At 47.3% G+C, this 16,225-nt stretch overlaps 1 pseudogene; it reads right to left on the bottom strand.

Annotated features, from left to right (window-relative positions):
• Window positions 1-6,005: 6,005 nt before the first annotated feature.
• Window positions 6,006-15,347, bottom strand: LOC117149154 (annotated as a pseudogene).
• Window positions 15,348-16,225: the final 878 nt, after the last annotated feature.

Below are 16,225 nucleotides of genomic sequence, written 5' to 3'. Positions count from 1 at the left end.
TCGTTTACACTACTATACCCTCTCACTATAATGGCTTTTCTCTATAATACTAAGAGAATGTGGGATATTTCAGCATTTTTTCCCTTATACATATAATAATTAATCATTTTCATATGTATATTATTTAATTTACTCATATTATTGCCAAAATCATATGAATACATAAGTTTTGAACAATATGAGAGGTCGGCAACCACTGCCTACCTATAGTAGTTTTTGAACCCTCTGTCGTAATTCCGGTCGTTTACACTACTATACCCTCTCACTATAATGGCTTTTCTCTATAATACTAAGAGAATGTGGGATATTTTCAGCATTTTTCCCTTATACATATAATAATTAATCATTTTCATATGTATATTATTTAATTTACTCATATTATTGCCAAAATCTCAGTCGCGATCGAACACTCGACGAGTGCAGACGTGCCTGCGGATCGACAGCAAATTGTTAGCAAATTGTTCACAGTTGTAAGTCCCGTTACTTGTGCCCAGCCACTTCGCGTCGCGTGATCTTGTCGCGCGTTTTGATTGGCCCAGCCAACGTACCTAACGGTAGTTCGCACTAACACCATCGCACACCCGAGTGTGCGTGTTATCAGCGCAAAAAACCCAGTGCTCGAAGCAGCGGTATAATTGCAAAGCAGCAGCCACGTGCTGCCTGGCTCACCGGCTTACGGTGCCCAGCTTCCCCCCCCCCCCCCCCCTCCTCACTCCTTATCAACTTTGGAGAAGATGGACTGGCAGGCCCCCCCGCGCACCCACAAGCTTGGAACAACACCACGCAAAAAGGCTCTGAGAACACGCAAGAGCAGCTCCAGCAGCGAGGGAAGCACCTCGCATACAGAGCCGGGCGAGATAAAGCGAAAACCGGCAAAGAAAGCACAGGGAGAGGAGCTGGAAGATAAGCCAAGCACTAGCGCAGCTCTGCGCAAGAAGCTCGCCAACAACGCCTTCGCTTTACTCTCGACCGAAGAAGACGAGTACGACCAAGAGAGCTCTGATGACGAACCCGGACCTAAAGACGATTCCAAGCCCAAGACCCCCGAGAAACCAAAGCCCACCCCGAAGACCATCAAGCCACCTCCGATTTTTATCCCCGATGTGACCAACATCTCGGCACTCGTCAAGATGATCACGACTCTTGTAGGCCCGAAGAACAATTTTACCTACAAGACCGTGAATGGCAACAACGTACGTGTCATGATGCCGGACAAAGAGTCCTATACAGCTCTGCGTCTCCAACTTGTGGCCCAAAACAAGAGGCATCGGACTTTCCAGCCGAAAGATGAACGTGCATACAAGGTTGTCATCAAAGGACTCCACCACTCCACCGATCGTGAGGAAATCATTGAAGACCTTCGCAGACAAGGGCACGCTGTTAGAGATCTGCACAATCCCATTGGCAGAAGAACTAAAGAACCGCTGGGAATATTCTTCGCCAACCTGGAGCCTTCCAGCAACAACAAAGACGTCTACCAAGTCAAGCGGATCTGCAGGTCGGTAGTAACCATTGAACCGCCGCAGAAGTTCAACGACGTGCCTCAATGCTTCAGGTGCCAAGGATTCGGTCATACACAGCGTTACTGCTTCCTGGAATACCGATGTGTAAAGTGTGGAGGCCCTCACGAATCGAGGGCATGTGAGAAGAGGGAGGACGACAAAGCGTGCTGCTTCCACTGCCAGGCGGACCATCCTGCGTCTTTCAAGGGATGCCCTGCATACAAAAGGGCCAAAGCACTCGCTGCTCCGAAAACAAGGCCCGTCGCTAATGCTAACAAGGCGCCGCCCGTGGCATCACCAAACGTCACCTCTGGCAGGAGCTACCGAGACGCCCTCAACGGAGTGCACGCAGCACCGCAGAATCCCACAACCCCAGTCCAAACCCAAACAGAAACCCCACACTCCGGTCAGATAGAAGCGATGTTCGCTCGCATGGAAGGAATGATGGAAAGGATGATGGAGCGCATGTTCACCCAGATGACACAGCTGGTGGCCACCATTCTCAACAGCAAGTCATGCAACTAAAGCTCCACCTAGTCGTCTGGAATGCGAACGGCCTGCAGAACAGCAAGGCCATAGTCGAGCACCATCTGAAGACCCACCAGATCGATATCCTACTCGTAGCCGAAACCCACTTCTCCCCCAGATCCCACTTTAATATCAGCGGATATGACCTCATCCATGCAGACCATCCTTCTGGCAGAGCACGCGGTGGAGCAGCCATCCTCATCAGGAGCGGTATTCAATACCTAGAGCTGCCCGCGTTTCAGCAAGACTGGGCACAATGTCCTGTCATCAGGATTGTCAGCCCGCAAGGAGATTTAGACATTGGAGCGGTCTACTTTCCCCCAGATACCGCATAACAGCATCTCACCTCAGTGAGTTCTTCGAGCATTTTGGGCCCCGCTTCATAGCAGCTGGAGATTATAACGCCAAACATTCTTGGTGGGGATCGCGCGCCAACAACCCCAAAGGGAAAACTCTGTTTGGGTACCTGCAACGCCACCGACTGGACTGCCACTCCACTGGCGAGCCCACTCACTGGCCAACGAATCCCCTCAAGACTCCAGACCTACTGGACTTTGCTGTGTCGAAAGGCATAGGGCATGCGAAGATCAGCTGCACAACAAATGCTGATCTCCTGTCAGACCACTGTGCAATAAACGTGCTAATCAACACGCCAGTCCTCAGGAAAACCCCGCTCAGAAGGCTCACTGGAAAATATACCGACGCCGCCAAGTTCGCGTCCTGGATGCTCTCCACCGTCAATCCGAACCCCATCCTCAACACACCCAGGAACATTGATGAAGCTATCGGGAATCTCACCAGGCAGATGCAAAACGCTGCGGAATTCGCAAGCCCACCGCCACCAAAGACTGCGAGAACACCTAGCAGGGACCTCCACCTCTGGTCCCCGGAAATTGCGGCACTCGTGACTGAGAAGAGGCGTCTCAGGAGAGTTTGGTTCTTGACGCGCAATCCAAGAGACAAAACAGCGCTCAATCACGCCACAAAGGAGTTGAAGGACAAGATCTCCAGCCTACGCCAGGACTCCTTCCTCAGATTCCTCGAGGAACTCTCTCCCGGGGACCCAGACCACAATCTGTGGAACGTCACCCGCCACATTAAACGACCAGCCAAAAAGGTTTCCGCAGTGCGCAAAGCAGATGGATCCTGGTGCCGTTCGGATGCTGAAAGAGCAGAAGCTTTCGCCGAACACCTTTACAACGCCTTCTCTCCGTTCGACTGCTGCACTGCCGAAGAACATGCTGAAACAGCCCGGTTTCTCAATAGCCCAAGCTCTCCCGGTCCCCCGTTGGAACCAGTCGACCCTGAGGAAGTTGCGCAGGAGATTGCTCTACTGAAGAACAACAAATCTCCAGGCCTGGATCGTATAGATGCGGCGGCCCTAAAAATGCTCCCATTCCGCTGCACACAAATGCTGGCCAGCATTTACAACAGCTGCTTCCGGCTAGGGTACTTCCCGGAAGAGTGGAAAAGAGCAGAGGTTATTGTCCTCCTCAAGCCTGGTAAGCCTGAAGCCAATCTCGCCTCCTATCGTCCGATTAGTTTGCTGGCAATCCTCTCCAAAATACTCGAAAGAGTATTTTTGCGCAGAGTATTGCCAGTACTGGATGAGGCTGGTTTGATCCCCGATCACCAGTTTGGCTTCAGGCGCTCCCACGGAACACCAGAGCAATGCCACCGGCTAGTCGAACGGATCCTCGAGGCATTCGAGCAAAAGAAATACTGCTGCGCTGTAATGCTCGACGTGAAGCAGGCATTCGACAGAGTTTGGCATCCTGGACTCCTCCATAAACTCAAATCCTACCTCCCAAGCCCCCATTTTACCCTCCTCAAATCCTACACTGAGGGAAGAGCATTCCAAGTCAGATGCGGAAGTGCAATAAGCCTACCCAGACTGATCAGAGCTGGAGTTCCGCAAGGCAGTGTGCTCGGACCAATACTGTACACCCTTTACACCGCAGACCTTCCCATAATCCCCTCCAGGAACCTAACTATAGCGACTTATGCAGATGACACGGCTTTCCTCGCCTCCTCATCCGACCCACGAGAAGCCTCCGAAACAATCCAAAGGCAAATGGACGCGCTACATCCCTGGCTCAGCAGGTGGAACATCGTAGTGAACGCGGAAAAATCTACCCAAACAACATTTGCACTAAGGAGAGGAGACTGCCCACCGGTCACGCTAAACGGAGTCATCATTCCCAACGCACCCGCACCCAAGTACCTAGGACTTACCCTGGACCGCAGGCTCACTTGGCGTCCCCACATCGTCAGCAAACGCATACAGGCCGATGCGCGTCTGAGGCAGATGCATTGGCTTATTGGGAGAGGGTCCAAGCTAAGGCAGAACCACAAAATCCTGGTGTACAAGGCAATTCTCAAGCCCATCTGGACCTACGGGATACAGCTATGGGGCACGGCAAGCCACACGAATCGCCTGCGTATACAGCGGTTCCAGAATAGGTGCTTGAGAATTGCCTGTAATGCGCATCCCTACCACGAGAATGTCGCCATACATAGGGAACTTGGAATCCCACAAGTCGCTGATGAAATCTCCAGGCTCAGCGAGAGATACCTGAAAAGGCTCGAAAACCACCCTAACCACCTCGCCACCAACCTATTAGACAATAGCCAAACAAGCAGACGTCTCATGAGGAGACACCCTCTCGATCTTCCACAACAATAGACAACTCATATAAAACCCGCCACAAATACATGTACAATAGTATCCCTTAAGCTAATGTTCCCCCGCAAAACCATTTAATTATTGTCCACTAGGACAGATTTTAAATAAAAAAACGCACGCTAAAAAAAAAAAAAAAAAAAAAAAAAAAAACTAAATTGATGACGATTTGGCAACTTGACACAATTCATTAAAGTCTTATATTAATTATGATAGAACAATATCATATGCGTCACTAAATTGATGACGAGGTATTTGGCAACTTGATATAATTCTTTAAAGTCTTTATATCAAATATTATATGATAGGACAATATCATATGCGTACTAAATTGATGACGAGGTGTTTGGCAACTTGACACAATTCATTAAAGTCTTTATATTAATTATATGATAGGGACAATATCATATGCGTCACTAAATTGATGACGAGGTATTTGGCAACTTGATACAATTCTTTAAAGTTTTTATATCAAAAATTATATGATAGGGACAATATCATATGCGTCACTAAATTGATGACGAGGTGTTTGGCAACTTGACACAATTCATTAAAGTCTTTATATTAATTATATGATAGGGACAATATCATATGCGTCACTAAATTGATGACGAGGTATTTGGCAACTTGATACAATTCTTTAAAGTTTTTATATCAAAAATTATATGATAGGGACAATATCATATGCGTCACTAAATTGATGACGAGGTGTTTGGCAACTTGACACAATTCATTAAAGTCTTTATATTAATTATATGATAGAGACAATATCATATGCGTCACTAAATTGATGACGAGGTATTTGGCAACTTGATATAATTCTTTAAAGTCTTTATATCAAAAATTATATGATAGGGACAATATCATATGCGTCACTAAATTGATGACGAGGTGTTTGGCAACTTGACACAATTCATTAAAGTCTTTATATTAATTATATGATAGGGACAATATCATATGCGTCACTAAATTGATGACGAGGTATTTGGCAACTTGATACAATTCTTTAAAGTTTTTATATCAAAAATTATATGATAGGGACAATATCATATGCGTCACTAAATTGATGACGAGGTGTTTGGCAACTTGACACAATTCATTAAAGTCTTTATATTAATTATATGATAGGGACAATATCATATGCGTCACTAAATTGATGACGAGGTATTTGGCAACGTGATAGAATTCTTTAAAGTCTTTATATCAAAAATTATATGATAGGGACAATATCATATGCGTCACTAAATTGATGACGAGGTGTTTGTTTGGCTACAGGAAAAATCATTTATTTATCGAATCATCAAGCAAAGGATAAGCTTCAGTGGATCGCAGTAATGGCAGCTGCTCAACCACTTACAACACCTTGCCTGTTACAAAAGTCGTTTACAATTGATTCTAGGCTTTGTCATTGTATTAAATAATGCTTTTATATGTAACTAGCGCGGCATCAGGTGATCGAAGATCCTCCTAATTTACTATGTTACAAATTACATTGGCATCACATCCATTGTCGTTTATAAAATAAATTATAAACTTTAAATGGTTTAGAAGCCATACAATGCAAATTGCCCCTTATTTATCATTGCAGTCCAGCACGGATACGACCTTAGAGGCGTTCAGGCATAATCCAACGGACGTAGCGTCATACCACTGTTCGCTCGAACAAGTATTGTGCCATTGGTCCGTACCTGCGGTTCCTCTCGTACTACGCAGGAATGCTGTCGCAACAACGTTTGTCATTAGTAGGGGTAAAACTAACCTGTCTCACGACGGTCTAAACCCAGCTCACGTTCCCTTGCATGGGTGAACAATCCAACGCTTGGTGAATTTTGCTTCACAATGATAGGAAGAGCCGACATCGAAGGATCAAAAAGCGACGTCGCTATGAACGCTTGGCCGCCACAAGCCAGTTATCCCTATGGTAACTTTTCTGACACCTCTTGTTAAAAACTCTTTAAACCAAAAGGATCGATAGGCCGAGCTTTTGCTGTCCCTGTGTGTACTGAACACCGAGATCAAGTCAGCATTTGCCCTTTTGCTCTATGTGTGGTTTCTGTCCGCACTGAGCTGGCCTTGGGACACCTCCGTTATTATTTGAGAGATGTACCGCCCCAGTCAAACTCCCTACCTGGCAATGTCCTTGAATTGGATCATACCTGAGTAATTGGAGTTATACCAAATTTTCAAATCAAAAATACATAAATGCATCGTTTTATTAAAGAATTTGTTTGCGATTATATAACAAACTCGTGATACTTTGATCAAGAAGCTTGCATCAAAACCCAATACCATAAGATATAATAAATATATCCGTATAATGGCTAGGAAATGATACACGTTCCATTTAATCAAGTAAGTAAGGAAACAATAAGAGTAGTGGTATTTCATTGACGATACCAAACCGAGGTCTAATATCTCCCACTTATTCTACACCTCTTATGTCTCCTTACACTGCCAGATTAGAGTCAAGCTCAAAAGGGTCTTCTTTCCCCGCTAATTATTCCAAGCCCGTTCCCTTGGCTGTGGTTTCGCTAGATAGTAGATAGGGACAACGAACGACTTTTCAGATCTCTCCGAACTTGTTTTACGTGGCGTGTTCCACACTGAAGGGATTACAACCACGACACCCTGAACACCCACAAGTGGTGCATGTATCAACATGGTGTATGTGTCTGGATACGCCAGACAAGCGTCCCGGACTAGAAGCTATAGCTATGTACATAGCGACCACCCCGGTAGCAATTCGAGTACTTGCTTGCCGGGCAAGCACTCCCCCTTGCTGAGGAGCGAGATCTACCTAAAATCTCTACTGATCTCTGGGTCACAGCACCCGAGTTTTGCGCAACTAGCACCGTAACTCAAACGTCGAACACGAAGGCTCTACCCGCGATATGGGTACCAACCACAGCCACCACGATACTCCCACCAGGGGGCCTACCTCAATGTGCAGTCTTGGATAGCTGCACAACCCGTGGTACCGAAAGAGAGGCTCGGTGGGCCTCCTCCTTTTGCTCCGACAAGCAGGGTTAGAGGGACCTATGGCTATATTAGTCGCCTCTTACGACAAGCAATAGCGGACTGTGGAAGTATTCTCGCCCGCTAACCACACGGCGAAGTTGTTGGGCTAAACACCCCTCCTCCTACGGAACACTTCGTCCGCAAACACTGCCAGCCGTTGAGTCCTCTGTTGATCTTCCAGGATTCTATCGAAGGTCCAGTTTTCGCCAAGGCGCTGCACTCCAAGTCCATCGAGGTTCCGCAAATCTGCATATAGGGGGCAAGCGCACAATATGTGCATCCAGTCCTCATATGGATCTCCACAAGCGCAAGCAGTGGTATCGCTGAGGGCTCTCCCTTGCAAAAATGCGTTAAACGACCCGTGACCTGTCAGCAGGTAAGACGTCCTCATCGAGAATCCAAATCTTGGATCCCGATAGGCGAGAGTGACATATGGGATGAATTTATGCGTCACCCGTCCTGGTTCGCTGTCATCATCCCATCTGTTCTGCCAACTCTGCAGTAAGCACTCTTCTAGGCGAGTCTTCCTCTGCTTCCAGCTTAGACACGTAGTGTCCTCGTCATATAGCCAGTCGTTCTCCTCCAGCGGGTATCCACGCTTCAGCTTGTATTTGACCCGCTAAAAACTTAGCAGCCAAGTCAAGCGGGGGAGCTCCACCAAGTACCTGCAGTGCCACTGTGGACACTGTTCGGCATACCGAAAGGCATCCAAGCAGGATTAGCCTCTGGCAGGAGGCTAGTCGTCTCCGGGCGGCTACTTGCTCGGCGGTGTCATACCATACCGGGGCACCAAACAGCACACAAGGTGCCATGAGTCCGTCATATATGGTCCGCCTGGCTCGAGGACTGAAGCCCCAGTCGGCTCGAAGCACACGCGCCAATGCTCCAACGACTCCGGTCATCCGCTGGCGAAGCGAAGCTATGTGCGTGAGGAATTTCATTCCTTCACTGACCGTGATGCCAAGGTACCGACAGCTACGCACATACGGAAGGTTCGCTCCAGCAAACCTCACCGTAGGCGCACGTCTCAAGGCACCTTTTAGCAGCATTATTACCGTCTTGCTGGTCGAGACGGCAACGCCAACTTCCGCTCCCCACGCTTCTACGATGGACATCAGCTGTGCTCCTTTTTCCTCTAGCATAGCTCGGAATTTCCCTCGACGAGAAGCAGCAAGTCATCAGCGTATGCACTCAGCTGGCAATACGGCTGGAGACGCTGAAGCAGTACATCCATCAGAATGTCCCAGATAAATGGGCCACTGATTGACCCCTGCGGGCAGCCTCTAGTTACCGGTACTTCCACAGTACCGGAACTGCTTCGGATCACTGCTCTTCGGCCGGAGAAAAAGCTCTGCCACAAGCCCATCTCCCGGCATCCCAAGTCTGCTAGTCGGCGGAGTGCAGCACTCCATTCGACGTTGTCGAATGCTCCTTTGAAGTCCACGAATGTGCCGAGCACGTATTGCGCCGGGCTGGCACAAACACTGCTCTTCACGTGTCTCCAAGCATCCTCCACACATCGTCCTTGGCGAAATCCAAACTGCCATCTGCAGCCTTCCGGAAGAACTTCTCTCACACGATTCACCATGATGGCCTCGAGCACCTTACCAAAGACTGGCAGCAAGCATATTCCTCTATATGAGGAGGGCTCACACTTGTCCTTATCTGGCCTTTGAGCAGCGAGACAACTCGTGGGCACTTCCACTCAGCGGGAAAGTATCCTAATCGGATGCATCGGGAAAACAACGATGCTAGGTGCTCGGGTATGGCGCGCCAGACTGCCTTGCAGATAGTGCCATTGATGCCGTCCAAGCCGGGAGAGCGCCTGCTCTTCAACCGGGCAACACATGCATCAACCTCGAATTCTTCGAGGGCCGGTGGGACTTCCTCCGCGATGGCAGTCGGTGCTTCGGACTCCGCAACTGGGAAGAAATTGCGGAGGAGCACTCGTGCACAGTCACCCCAATCAGTGATGAGCTCGCCATTCACGCGGAGGCACCCAATCTCCGTGCACTTTCTGCGGCCTCGGCAAATCTTGTAGACGCGCCCCATGGGTCGTCGGCATGATCTCCCACGAAGCGTTTCCAGTCATCCATTTTCGCCCTCCCAATGAGCTTCTTGTAGTTTGCTGAGGCCCGCCTCAGCTCGACCACTACACGCTCTATAGCGGCACCGTCATCACGACGCCTTCCATCTTGGAGTAGGCGACGAAGTCTCCGGACTTCGCGCCTTGCAGCGCAGAGGTCGGCAGTCCACCAACGTGCTCTCCTGTTGGGCGATCGAATTGACTTTCTTCCCAGCGCAATATCACATACATTATGTACTATACTGCGCAGGGTCGAAACTTGCTGGTCCAACGGCGACTCTGAGAAGTTTTCCGGAAGTTCGGCTGCTCTACTCACCATTTCCTCCTTGAACAATCGCCAACGTGCATTGGAGAAGTTCCAGGACGGCACAGGAGCTATGCTCTCACTGCACGCGCGGTAGTTGGTTCGGCCAACAACAGTAATGATGTGTGGTCACTCAATTCCCACTCGTCCACTCTCCACTCATATGTGGCCCACATAGATGCTGCCTCATTGACGATTGTCACGTCGATATCGCTAGTAGCTCTGTGATTATCGAACGTGTACACCTCTGTTGACTGGTTAGGGCGCGACTCTTGCTCCAGCATCCACTCTGACAGCAGCTCACCCGTCTGTAGTTAGCTTGCCCCTCGGCATGACGAGAGGTTTGCTAAGCCACATGGGGGACACTGCATTCGCGTCGAGCCCAGGATTGGCGGGGGTTCTGCTGGCCTGCAGCAGGACGCATCCATGTACCGGAGGTACGGTTCCAGAGGTGCATCGAACTGGCAGTATGCGGCGCAAGGAAGATTGAGCCAAAGCTCCCTTTAACGACCAGACATACGCCATAATCCGTGGTGAGGGTCTCCACTGGCATACAGATGGCTTCCTGTTGATCTACTAGGATGGCTGCCTTCCTCGCCGATCGGTGAAAATTCTCATTCCTTCAGGCAGCACATCCATTCGTCCCCGCCGAGATACGGCTCCTGCACCAGCGCGAACATAGACTCCGATCTCCTGAGTCGGACTCCGAGCTCGATGGTCGCAGCTCTGCCTCGGCCACAGTTCGCTTGGATGAAGCTAAACATTAATGTCTAGCTTGCACCCTCTGCCAGCAACGCCCCGTATATCGGGCACACGTTCGAGAGCATGTAATGCCCCGAGGGTTGCCCTCTGTGACGGCAGTTCCCGCAGTCCACCGGGTTTGGCACTTTGCCGCGGTGTGGCCTTGTTGCCCCGCACTGGCGGCAGACATTGTCCTTCTGCCGGCATTCGCTGACCTTGTGGTCGAAACCCACGCATCTGTGGCAGGCGTATGTGCGGACCTGTGCTCGCATCGGAATGAGAACCACTTGATGTAGACACCGACCTACATCAAGCTTCGCCATCGCGCGGTCGTCTACCTCTAGCGTTACATTTACTGTGGCGCCGTCGGTTACCGACCACGCCTTGGTCACCAGGTGCACGGACTTCTTAAATTGGGACATAGTCATATCGCTGTCGAAGTTATTTCCATGCAGCTCCTGCATGAATTCCTCAGGGCCGATAGCTGTGTCGACGTCATAGACGACGACCTTCGGCTTCTCGGCCGCATTCCGTGCCACATTTAGCCCAACTTCAGCGAACCTCTTTGATGCTACCACCTTCTGCAGCTCTCCAACTGAAGGAGTACGAATGATCGCACCACCACCTCGACGGAGCTCACGTACCTCATGTACTCTGACTCCGAGGGAGGGTGCAACCATCGTTCGCACCTTTCCGCTATAGCTTTCCCCGATAGCGCAGGGTCGTCGCACTTCACCACCGCTGACCACGTCTCGCGAACCTTGGTGGTCCGCGGGGCAGCGATGGGTGCAACCTGTGGCATCTGGGGAGCATTGGCGGCCGTATTCTTAACGGATTCGACGACGGCGGCGGCGTGGCGGCATAGCGAGCCGCGTCTCCAGTTCTCCACACCGGAGCATTAACGCCAGCACCAGCTCATCGTAGCGGCTGATAGCATACGAGACTCTTCCGTGTCCACTTCTCCTAGGCTGCGGAAGCTGCTTCTCACCATGCGCTGGGTGGCCGACAGCTCTGCCATCATGGCTGCTTGCCCAGCACGGGCGGCAGCGGTAGCGGCGGTGGCAGTGGTGGCAACAATTTTAGCAGCAGTGGAAACGGCGGAGGCAGCAGTGTGTCGGCAGCAGGGGCAGCAGTAGGATCAACAGCGGTGGCAGCAGCGTTGGGGGGGCAGCATCGATGCAGCGTTTGCCGTAGCCGCCCGGGCGTCCTCCAGCGACGAAAACGCCTCCTCAAGTACACCAACGGGTTCTGGCACTCCATTCGACGCCAAGGGCAACCAATTTCGCCTGCGTCGGCGCCGAGCTCTTAGAGGCCAGATGGCTTCTGCGCCTGCCTCGTCTGGATTTCCTCGAGCACTACATCCGCTCAAGGCACTCGCGCTGCTGTCGCTCTCGGTCGGCATAACTCCGATGGTGGCTCTCCTACCGTCGACGCCAGCAACCGTATGCTCGTTTGCTCACTGACAAAAGGTAGATGCTAAGAGCTCCACCTATCGTAGCGTCTGGTAGCACTAAACTGTCCTAGACACAAACCCTAGCAGTGACTGCACCAATAAGCTTTTTGACAGCTCTCAAAAAGCTTACTCGAAAAACTTACTCGTAAGCTCGCCTCGCAGCACGTGCGGAGTGGAAAATTTCCAATAGTTTATTGTTAATAATTTCCAAACCGCTTGTTTTTAACACTCGACAATTTTCACTCGACTTCCGCGGAGCACTAAATCACCGATTTAATTACTTTCCAACAAGGAAAACTTAGTTATTCGCAATCTGTACACGAGCGCAACGAAAACACGTCCGTCGTTAATCCATTCATGCGCGTCACTAATTAGATGACGAGGCATTTGGCTACCTTAAGAGAGTCATAGTTACTCCGCCGTTGACCCGCGCTTACTTGAATTTCTTCACTTTGACATTCAGAGCACTGGGCAGAAATCACATTGTGTCAACACCCGCTAGGGCATCACAATGCTTTGTTTTAATTAGACAGTCGGATTCCCCAAGTCCGTGCCAGTTCTGAATTGATTGTTAATTGATAATCGTTATAATTGATAAGAACTAATTGGTTTAACCCAAATAGTATTCTTAAAAATTTTAGCAAGAAAGTTCCACAATTGGCTACGTAACTAAACTATCCGGGGAACAAGTAACTAACATAAATGCTAGAAACTCTATTTACCCAGAACGAGCACATAAACCATGTTATTGTTTCCCAATCAAGCCCGACTATCTCAATCTTCAGCCAATCCTTATCCCGAAGTTACGGATCTAATTTGCCGACTTCCCTTACCTACATTATTCTATCGACTAGAGACTCTTCACCTTGGAGACCAGCTGCGGATATTGGTACGGCCTGTTGAGAAGTTTGCGTGTCCCCACCATAAATTTTCAAGGTCCGAGGAGAAAATATCGACACAACAGTATATGTCATGCTCTTCTAGCCCATCTACCATATCTCTCTGCGAAAGACTTCCATGGTAGTACGGCTATAAAACAGAAAAGAAAACTCTTCCGATATCTCTCGACGGCTTCTTTATGGTCGTTCCTGTTGCCAGGATGAGCACGAGGCCCATATTTAATAACAAACGGATACTCAACAGGTTACGGAATTGGAACCGTATTCCCTTTCGTTCAAAATTATTCAAGTGTATTATATTCGCTTTGTTTATATAGTTAGGCATTTTTGTTTTACTTGAAAATTTTCGGCTTTCGCCTTGAACTTAGGACCGACTAACTCGTGATCAACCACTGTTCACACGAAACCCTTCTCCACTTCAGTCCTCCAAGGTCTCATTCGATTATTTGCTACTACCACCAAGATCTGTACCAATGGCAGCTCCATGCAGGCTTACGCCAAACACTTCTACGCATACCATTGTACCTTCCTACTCACTAAAGTTTCAAAATTTATATCACAAGTAATATAAATCATCTACTTTAGCGGTAATGTATAGGTATACAACTTAAGCGCCATCCATTTTAAGGGCTAGTTGCTTCGGCAGGTGAGTTGTTACACACTCCTTAGCGGATTTCGACTTCCATGATCACCGTCCTGCTGTTTTAAGCAACCAACGCCTTTCATGGTATCTGCATGAGTTGTTAATTTGGGCACCGTAACATTACGTTTGGTTCATCCCACAGCGCCAGTTCTGCTTACCAAAAGTGGCCCACTGGGCACATTATATCATAACCTTGAACTTCATATCAAGAAAGTTAAGGTTCTTACCCATTTAAAGTTTGAGAATAGGTTAAGATCGTTTCGACCCTAAGGCCTCTAATCATTCGCTTTACCAGATAAGATTATTTTATATAATATTAAAATGCACCAGCTATCCTGAGGGAAACTTCGGAAGGAACCAGCTACTAGATGGTTCGATTGGTCTTTCGCCCCTATACTCAATTCTGACAATCGATTTGCACGTCAGAACTGTTTCGGTCTTCCATCAGGGTTTCCCCTGACTTCAACCTGATCAAGTATAGTTCACCATCTTTCGGGTCACAGCATATATGCTCAAGGTACGTTCCAGTTAGAGGCATAAATAATATAAATATACATTATACATAACTATATAGAACGCCCGGGATTGTGTTAATTAGCTATAAATAGCTAAAAAACTAATCCCATTATTAGTCAAGTTAATTACGCTATTAGGTTTACATCCCAATAACTTGCACATATGTTAGACTCCTTGGTCCGTGTTTCAAGACGGGTCCCGAAGGTATCCTGAATCTTTCGCATTGTTAATCATACAAGAGCATATAATAAACACAAAAATCAATGATAATTATGCCATTATATAATTCCGAAAAATTAACGCTCTGTAATAATATAAATCTATCAGCACTTTATCAAATTAATAACATTTATTCTGTGTTAAAATGCAAGCAATTTAATTGGAATAAACTATAAGTTATATTTTATGATAAATTTGGGATATGCTAATAGATTACAATGTCCTTATATGGAAAAAATGCACATTATTCTTAATAATATTATTTAAATATTACAATTTTAATGATGAATTTTCCATAACGGATATTCAGGTTCATCGGGCTTAACCTCTAAGCAGTTTCACGTACTGTTTAACTCTCTATTCAGAGTTCTTTTCAACTTTCCCTCACGGTACTTGTTTACTATCGGTCTCATGGTTATATTTAGTTTTAGATGGAGTTTACCACCCACTTAGTGCTGCACTATCAAGCAACACGACTCTTTGGAAACATCATCTAGTAATCATTAACGTTATACGGGCCTGGCACCCTCTATGGGTAAATGGCCTCATTTAAGAAGGACTTAAATCATTAATTTCTCATACTAGAATATTGACGCTCCATACACTGCATCTCACATTTGCCATATAGACAAAGTGACTTAGTGCTGAACTGTTTTCTTTTCGCTCGCCGCTACTAAGAAAATCCTTGTTAGTTTCTTTTCCTCCCCTAATTAATATGCTTAAATTCAGGGGTAGTCCCATATGAGTTGAGGTTGTATATATAACTATTTTTTGCCATAAATTCTTTATATATAAATGATAAAACAATCAATTAAATTCGTTATAAATAGTTCCAATAGTTCTTGTAAGCAAAGTTATTTTTTATCCATTTAACGAACCAACGAAGAATAATAACAAAACCAAGATTTTTCTTTTTCCGAATCATTAATAAGAGACAATTCTAGATGAAAAATATTTCAATTTTTTATGCTAGACATTTCTCAGTATTATTTGATTGACTTCCCTTACCTACATTATTCTATCGACTAGAGACTCTTCACCTTGGAGACCAGCTGCGGATATTGGGCCTGTTGAGAAGTTTGCGTGTCCCCACCATAAATTTTCAAGGTCCGAGGAGAAAATATCGACACAACAGTATATGTCATGCTCTTCTAGCCCATCTACCATATCTCTCTGCGAAAGACTTCCATGGTAGTACGGCTATAAAACAGAAAAGAAAACTCTTCCGATATCTCTCGACGGCTTCTTTATGGTCGTTCCTGTTGCCAGGATGAGCACGAGGCCCATATTTAATAACAAACGGATACTCAACAGGTTACGGAATTGGAACCGTATTCCCTTTCGTTCAAAATTATTCAAGTGTATTATATTCGCTTTGTTTATATAGTTAGGCATTTTTGTTTTACTTGAAAATTTTCGGCTTTCGCCTTGAACTTAGGACCGACTAACTCGTGATCAACCACTGTTCACACGAAACCCTTCTCCACTTCAGTCCTCCAAGGTCTCATTCGATTATTTGCTACTACCACCAAGATCTGTACCAATGGCAGCTCCATGCAGGCTTACGCCAAACACTTCTACGCATACCATTGTACCTTCCTACTCACTAAAGTTTCAAAATTATATCACAAGT

Source organism: Drosophila mauritiana, unplaced genomic scaffold (genome assembly GCF_004382145.1).
Source record: "Drosophila mauritiana strain mau12 unplaced genomic scaffold, ASM438214v1 U_167, whole genome shotgun sequence".
Classification (NCBI taxonomy): domain Eukaryota; kingdom Metazoa; phylum Arthropoda; class Insecta; order Diptera; family Drosophilidae; genus Drosophila; species Drosophila mauritiana.
This window is presented reverse-complemented; position numbering and strand designations above follow the sequence as displayed.